Source organism: Schistocerca americana, unplaced genomic scaffold (assembly GCF_021461395.2).
Source record: "Schistocerca americana isolate TAMUIC-IGC-003095 unplaced genomic scaffold, iqSchAmer2.1 HiC_scaffold_784, whole genome shotgun sequence".
Lineage (NCBI taxonomy): Eukaryota > Metazoa > Arthropoda > Insecta > Orthoptera > Acrididae > Schistocerca > Schistocerca americana.
This window is the reverse complement of record NW_025726549.1, coordinates 1-7,500: the sequence shown is the minus strand read 5'-3', so window position 1 is coordinate 7,500 and position 7,500 is coordinate 1. Positions and strand designations below refer to the sequence as shown.

At 52.5% G+C, this 7,500-nt stretch overlaps 2 non-coding genes across 2 annotated transcripts; both read left to right on the top strand.

Annotated features, from left to right (window-relative positions):
* The first annotated feature begins 4,798 nt into the window (after nt 1-4,798).
* Nucleotides 4,799-6,708, top strand: LOC124590963. The gene has a single exon (XR_006976841.1). It is a non-coding gene; the product is annotated as a small subunit ribosomal RNA (ribosomal RNA).
* Nucleotides 6,709-7,059: 351 nt separating this feature from the next.
* On the top strand, nt 7,060-7,214 carry LOC124590953. The gene has a single exon (XR_006976833.1). It is a non-coding gene; the product is annotated as a 5.8S ribosomal RNA (ribosomal RNA).
* The last annotated feature ends 286 nt before the right edge of the window (nt 7,215-7,500 follow it).

Genomic DNA, 7,500 nt, shown 5'->3' with positions numbered 1-7,500 from the left:
ACCTAACCCGTATTGTGCCTTAACCTAACCCGTATTGTGCCTTAACCTAACCCGTATTGTCCCTTAACCTAACCCGTATTGTGCCTTAACCTAACCCGTATTGTGCCTTAACCTAACCCGTATTGTGCCTTAACCTAACCCGTATTGTGCCTTAACCTAACCCGTATTGTGCCTTAACCTAACCCACGTTGTGCCTTAACCTAACCCACGTTGTGCCTTAACCTAACCCACGTTGTGCCTTAACCTAACCCACGTTGTGCCTTAACCTAACCCACGTTGTGCCTTAACCTAACCCACGTTGTGCCTTAACCTAACCCACGTTGTGCCTTAACCTAACCCGTATTGTGCCTTAACCTAACCCGTATTGTGCCTTAACCTAACCCGTATTGTGCCTTAACCTAACCCGTATTGTGCCTTAACCTAACCCGTATTGTGCCTTAACCTAACCCGTATTGTGCCTTAACCTAACCCGTATTGTGCCTTAACCTAACCCGTATTGTGCCTTAACCTAACCCGTATTGTGCCTTAACCTAACCCGTATTGTGCCTTAACCTAACCCACGTTGTGCCTTAACCTAACCCACGTTGTGCCTTAACCTAACCCACGTTGTGCCTTAACCTAACCCACGTTGTGCCTTAACCTAACCCACGTTGTGCCTTAACCTAACCCACGTTGTGCCTTAACCTAACCCACGTTGTGCCTTAACCTAACCCACGTTGTGCCTTAACCTAACCCACGTTGTGCCTTAACCTAACCCATATTGTGCCTTAACCTAACCCATATTGTGCCTTAACCTAACCCATATTGTGCCTTAACCTAACCCATATTGTGCCTTAACCTAACCCATATTGTGCCTTAACCTAACCCATATTGTGCCTTAACCTAACCCATATTGTGCCTTAACCTAACCCATATTGTGCCTTAACCTAACCCATATTGTGCCTTAACCTAACCCATATTGTGCCTTAACCTAACCCATATTGTGCCTTAACCTAACCCATATTGTGCCTTAACCTAACCCATATTGTGCCTTAACCTAACCCATATTGTGCCTTAACCTAACCCATATTGTGCCTTAACCTAACCCATATTGTGCCTTAACCTAACCCGTATTGTGCCTTAACCTAACCCGTATTGTGCCTTAACCTAACCCGTATTGTACCTTAACCTAACCCGTATTGTGCCTTAACCTAACCCGTATTGTGCCTTAACCTAACCCGTATTGTGCCTTAACCTAACCCGTATTGTGCCTTAACCTAACCCGTATTGTGCCTTAACCTAACCCGTATTGTGCCTTAACCTAACCCGTATTGTGCCTTAACCTAACCCGTATTGTGCCTTAACCTAACCCGTATTGTGCCTTAACCTAACCCGTATTGTGCCTTAACCTAACCCGTATTGTGCCTTAACCTAACCCGTATTGTGCCTTAACCTAACCCGTATTGTGCCTTAACCTAACCCGTATTGTGCCTTAACCTAACCCACGTTGTGCCTTAACCTAACCCACGTTGTGCCTTAACCTAACCCACGTTGTGCCTTAACCTAACCCACGTTGTGCCTTAACCTAACCCACGTTGTGCCTTAACCTAACCCACGTTGTGCCTTAACCTAACCCACGTTGTGCCTTAACCTAACCCACGTTGTGCCTTAACCTAACCCACGTTGTGCCTTAACCTAACCCACGTTGTGCCTTAACCTAACCCACATTGTGCCTTAACCTAACCCATATTGTGCCTTAACCTAACCCATATTGTGCCTTAACCTAACCCATATTGTGCCTTAACCTAACCCATATTGTGCCTTAACCTAACCCATATTGTGCCTTAACCTAACCCATATTGTGCCTTAACCTAACCCATATTGTGCCTTAACCTAACCCATATTGTGCCTTAACCTAACCCATATTGTGCCTTAACCTAACCCATATTGTGCCTTAACCTAACCCATATTGTGCCTTAACCTAACCCATATTGTGCCTTAACCTAACCCATATTGTGCCTTAACCTAACCCATATTGTGCCTTAACCTAACCCATATTGTGCCTTAACCTAACCCATATTGTGCCTTAACCTAACCCATATTGTGCCTTAACCTAACCCATATTGTGCCTTAACCTAACCCATATTGTGCCTTAACCTAACCCATATTGTGCCTTAACCTAACCCATATTGTGCCTTAACCTAACCCATATTGTGCCTTAACCTAACCCATATTGTGCCTTAACCTAACCCATATTGTGCCTTAACCTAACCCATATTGTGCCTTAACCTAACCCATATTGTGCCTTAACCTAACCCATATTGTGCCTTAACCTAACCCATATTGTGCCTTAACCTAACCCATATTGTGCCTTAACCTAACCTATATTGCGCCTTAACCTAACCCATGTTGCGCCTTAACCTAACCTATGTTGCGCCTTAACCTAACCTATGTTGCGCCTTAACCTAACCTACGTTGCGCCTTAACCTAACCTATATTGCGCCTTAACCTAACCTATATTGCGCCTTAACCTAACCTATATTGCGCCTTAACCTAACCTATATTGCGCCTTAACCTAACCTATATTGCGCCTTAACCTAACCTATATTGCGCCTTAACCTAACCTACGTTGCGCCTTAACCTAACCCACGTTGCGCCTTAACCCAACCCACGTTGCGCCTTAACCCAACCCACGTTGCGCCTTAACCCAACCCACGTTGGGCCTTAACCCAACCCACGTTGCGCCTTAACCCAACCCACGTTGGGCCTTAACCCAACACACGTTGGGCCTTAACCCAACACACGTTGGGCCTTAACCCAACACACGTTGGGCCTTAACCCAACACACGTTGGGCCTTAACCCAACACACGTTGGGCCTTAACCCAACACACGTTGGGCCTTAACCCAACACACGTTGGGCCTTAACCCAACACACGTTGGGCCTTAACCCAACACACGTTGGGCCTTAACCCAACACACGTTGGGCCTTAACCCAACCCACGTTGGGCCTTAACCCAACACACGTTGGGCCTTAACCCAACACACGTTGGGCCTTAACCCAACACACGTTGGGCCTTAACCCAACACACGTTGGGCCTTAACCCAACACACGTTGGGCCTTAACCCGCTCTGTAATTGTCATACGACGCGTTAAATTAGTGTAGTGTTGCCTAACTGCAACCCCCGCAATATAGTTTGCTACTCGCACTGCCTGGTCCCCAGTGTATCGCTTCATGTTAAACACCTTGCAGCGATACACTGTAATGTGGATGGCAGCAGGACGTACATGCTCAATGCCCTTCGCAGTTGTTCATTGGCATTCGCATGGCGAAGCACTTAGCCTACGCTGTGGTACGGCCTGTGTCAACTGTCCGCTGATGTTGTACGTCCAAATCACACACTGTACTGCACATTGGTCCTCATGTACTGAATGATACATCGTGGTACATGTGACCGTACAACGACTGCGCCAACAACGGCGAACCATGCGGTCCAACTGTTGTGCACTCAGCTATGTGTCGTCTCCCTATAAGAGCCGGATTGCAGTGTGGTATGCCCTGGATGGCGATCAGCATGAGCCGTCTGTTGATGTAGTGGCGCGTGTTGTCAGACGTAGTCGTCTCTTCTCACACACCGTGACAGCATGGTGCACTGCGTTCCACATCTGCGACATGCGACAGAGGCCGGTTGACAGTCGTTCGCGCAATGGACATCGCATACGTACGGGGGCCACCTTCCACGTGTTCGCGAAGCGTGCACATGTTGTTGCGTGTATGTGGGCAGACATAGTGTGTCGTGACACCTGACACAGGCATGCAACAATCGTTGAATTTGCAAATGGCGATGGACGTCTACGTTTGCTGGTGACGTTACGCAAATGAACAACTGGTAAACCGTTGTGGTGCGGTTGTTCTCGCTAGAGGTGAATCAGTGATGGCGACGATCGGTTGAGCTACCAACCGGTTGTTTCAGCGATACCCACCATGCCCACGAACGTGAATGGCATGTGGGTGTGAAGCGATACGCGGCGGTGGCTGGGTGGGACCGTCCCCGGCCGGTGAGGGGGGGCCTCCCGGCGTGCTGGCCGCGCGGTGCGTGGGCGCACGCGCTACAGCCGGCTGGTGGGGGCGGCCAGTGGCAGGCGCGCCGGCCGACGGAGGCGGCAGGCGGCGCAGCTGCGCGCCGGCGCACCCTGCACGCGGCGCCGTGCGGCCAAAGTAGGTCCTCGCGGGCCCGGTGCGAAGCGCGGTGGACATCTGCAGTGTGCTGGTCCGATTGAGGACTGTGTGCGCTGAGGATGCGCCGCCGCCCGGCGCTCGGCGCCGCGACGCCGTCTGCTGCTCGGTCGCCTCTGCGGTTCTCGCAGGTGGTTTGTATCGCAGCTGTGCGGACGTGTTGGCGCGTGCGCTGTGCTGGGAGAGTTCGCTTCGGCACCCAAGTGGGGCTTTTGTCCTTCTGTGGCGCTGGCGTTGGAGCTGCCGGCCGCCGTAGGTGGCGCGTGTTGTCTCCCGCCGGCAATGCCACGACAGCACGCTCCCGGGCCTCTGTCGGCAGCGGCAAGCTCAGTTGGGAGCACGGGTGGTCGCACCTAAAGCGTCTACTCGCCAAACTCCGGGCGATTGCGCCTCTCTCGAACCCGACCAAGTACTTAGGACGGCGCTGCGCGCCGCCGGGACCTGAGAGGGTTTCGAGGTGTATCGTGCAGGGGAGCTCAGCCTCCTCCTGTTTGCAGAATAATTGAGCGGACGCTTGCGTGTTCGCGCGGGCCCCCGGGACACACTCCCGGGCGGCCGGCTGCTCAGCTCTAGTTGACGCAGCTCCCTGGTTGATCCTGCCAGTAGTCATATGCTTGTCTCAAAGATTAAGCCATGCATGTCTCAGTACAAGCCGCATTAAGGTGAAACCGCGAATGGCTCATTAAATCAGTTATGGTTCCTTAGATCGTACCCACGTTACTTGGATAACTGTGGTAATTCTAGAGCTAATACATGCAAACAGAGTCCCGACCAGAGATGGAAGGGACGCTTTTATTAGATCAAAACCAATCGGTCGGCTCGTCCGGTCCGTTTGCCTTGGTGACTCTGAATAACTTTGGGCTGATCGCACGGTCCTCGTACCGGCGACGCATCTTTCAAATGTCTGCCTTATCAACTGTCGATGGTAGGTTCTGCGCCTACCATGGTTGTAACGGGTAACGGGGAATCAGGGTTCGATTCCGGAGAGGGAGCCTGAGAAACGGCTACCACATCCAAGGAAGGCAGCAGGCGCGCAAATTACCCACTCCCGGCACGGGGAGGTAGTGACGAAAAATAACGATACGGGACTCATCCGAGGCCCCGTAATCGGAATGAGTACACTTTAAATCCTTTAACGAGTATCTATTGGAGGGCAAGTCTGGTGCCAGCAGCCGCGGTAATTCCAGCTCCAATAGCGTATATTAAAGTTGTTGCGGTTAAAAAGCTCGTAGTTGGATTTGTGTCCCACGCTGTTGGTTCACCGCCCGTCGGTGTTTAACTGGCATGTATCGTGGGACGTCCTGCCGGTGGGGCGAGCTGAAGGCGTGCGACGCGCCTCGTGCGTGCTCGTGCGTCCCGAGGCGGACCCCGTTGCAATCCTACCAGGGTGCTCTTGAGTGAGTGTCTCGGTGGGCCGGCACGTTTACTTTGAACAAATTAGAGTGCTTAAAGCAGGCAAGCCCGCCTGAATACTGTGTGCATGGAATAATGGAATAGGACCTCGGTTCTATTTTGTTGGTTTTCGGAACCCGAGGTAATGATTAATAGGGACAGGCGGGGGCATTCGTATTGCGACGTTAGAGGTGAAATTCTTGGATCGTCGCAAGACGAACAGAAGCGAAAGCATTTGCCAAGTATGTTTTCATTAATCAAGAACGAAAGTTAGAGGTTCGAAGGCGATCAGATACCGCCCTAGTTCTAACCATAAACGATGCCAGCCAGCGATCCGCCGCAGTTCCTCCGATGACTCGGCGGGCAGCCTCCGGGAAACCAAAGCTTTTGGGTTCCGGGGGAAGTATGGTTGCAAAGCTGAAACTTAAAGGAATTGACGGAAGGGCACCACCAGGAGTGGAGCCTGCGGCTTAATTTGACTCAACACGGGAAACCTCACCAGGCCCGGACACCGGAAGGATTGACAGATTGATAGCTCTTTCTTGATTCGGTGGGTGGTGGTGCATGGCCGTTCTTAGTTGGTGGAGCGATTTGTCTGGTTAATTCCGATAACGAACGAGACTCTAGCCTGCTAACTAGTCGCGTGACATCCTTCGTGCTGTCAGCGATTACTTTTCTTCTTAGAGGGACAGGCGGCTTCTAGCCGCACGAGATTGAGCAATAACAGGTCTGTGATGCCCTTAGATGTTCTGGGCCGCACGCGCGCTACACTGAAGGAATCAGCGTGTCTTCCTAGGCCGAAAGGTCGGGGTAACCCGCTGAACCTCCTTCGTGCTAGGGATTGGGGCTTGCAATTGTTCCCCATGAACGAGGAATTCCCAGTAAGCGCGAGTCATAAGCTCGCGTTGATTACGTCCCTGCCCTTTGTACACACCGCCCGTCGCTACTACCGATTGAATGATTTAGTGAGGTCTTCGGACTGGTACGCGGCATTGACTCTGTCGTTGCCGATGCTACCGGAAAGATGACCAAACTTGATCATTTAGAGGAAGTAAAAGTCGTAACAAGGTTTCCGTAGGTGAACCTGCGGAAGGATCATTACCGACTAGACTGCATGTCTTTCGATGTGCGTGTCGTGTCGCGCAACACGCTACCTGTACGGCTCGCAGTAGCCGTGCGCCGCGTGCGGAACCACGCGTGCTTCTCAAAACTAACGCCAATGTTGTGTGGTACGAGCGCTGAAGCGCTGGAGCGGCTGGCCTGCGGCACCTGGCGCCTGGCGCCGGTTTTGAATGACTTTCGCCCGACTGCCTGTCCGCTCCGGTGTGGAGCCGTACGACGCCCATCGGCCGTGAGGCCGTTGGACACAGAACGCTTGAACAGGGGCCGCCACACGCCTACGTCCCGCCTATGCAACTGTCTTGAAAGAGACAGTGGAAACTAAGAAAAGATCACCCAGGACGGTGGATCACTCGGCTCGTGGGTCGATGAAGAACGCAGCAAATTGCGCGTCGACATGTGAACTGCAGGACACATGAACATCGACGTTTCGAACGCACATTGCGGTCCATGGATTCCGTTCCCGGGCCACGTCTGGCTGAGGGTCGGCTACGTATACTGAAGCGCGCGGCGTTTGCCCTGCTTCGCAGACCTGGGAGCGTCGCGGCCGCCTGTGGGGCCGGCCGCGCCTCCTTAAACGTGCGATGCGCGCCCGTCGCCTGGCGGTTCGCATACCGGTACTTACTCGGTAGCGTGCACAGCCGGCTGGCGGTGTGGCGTGCGACACCTCGTACAACGACCTCAGAGCAGGCGAGACTACCCGCTGAATTTAAGCATATTACTAAGCGGAGGAAAAGAAACTAACAAGGATTCCCCCAGTAGCGGCGAGCGAAC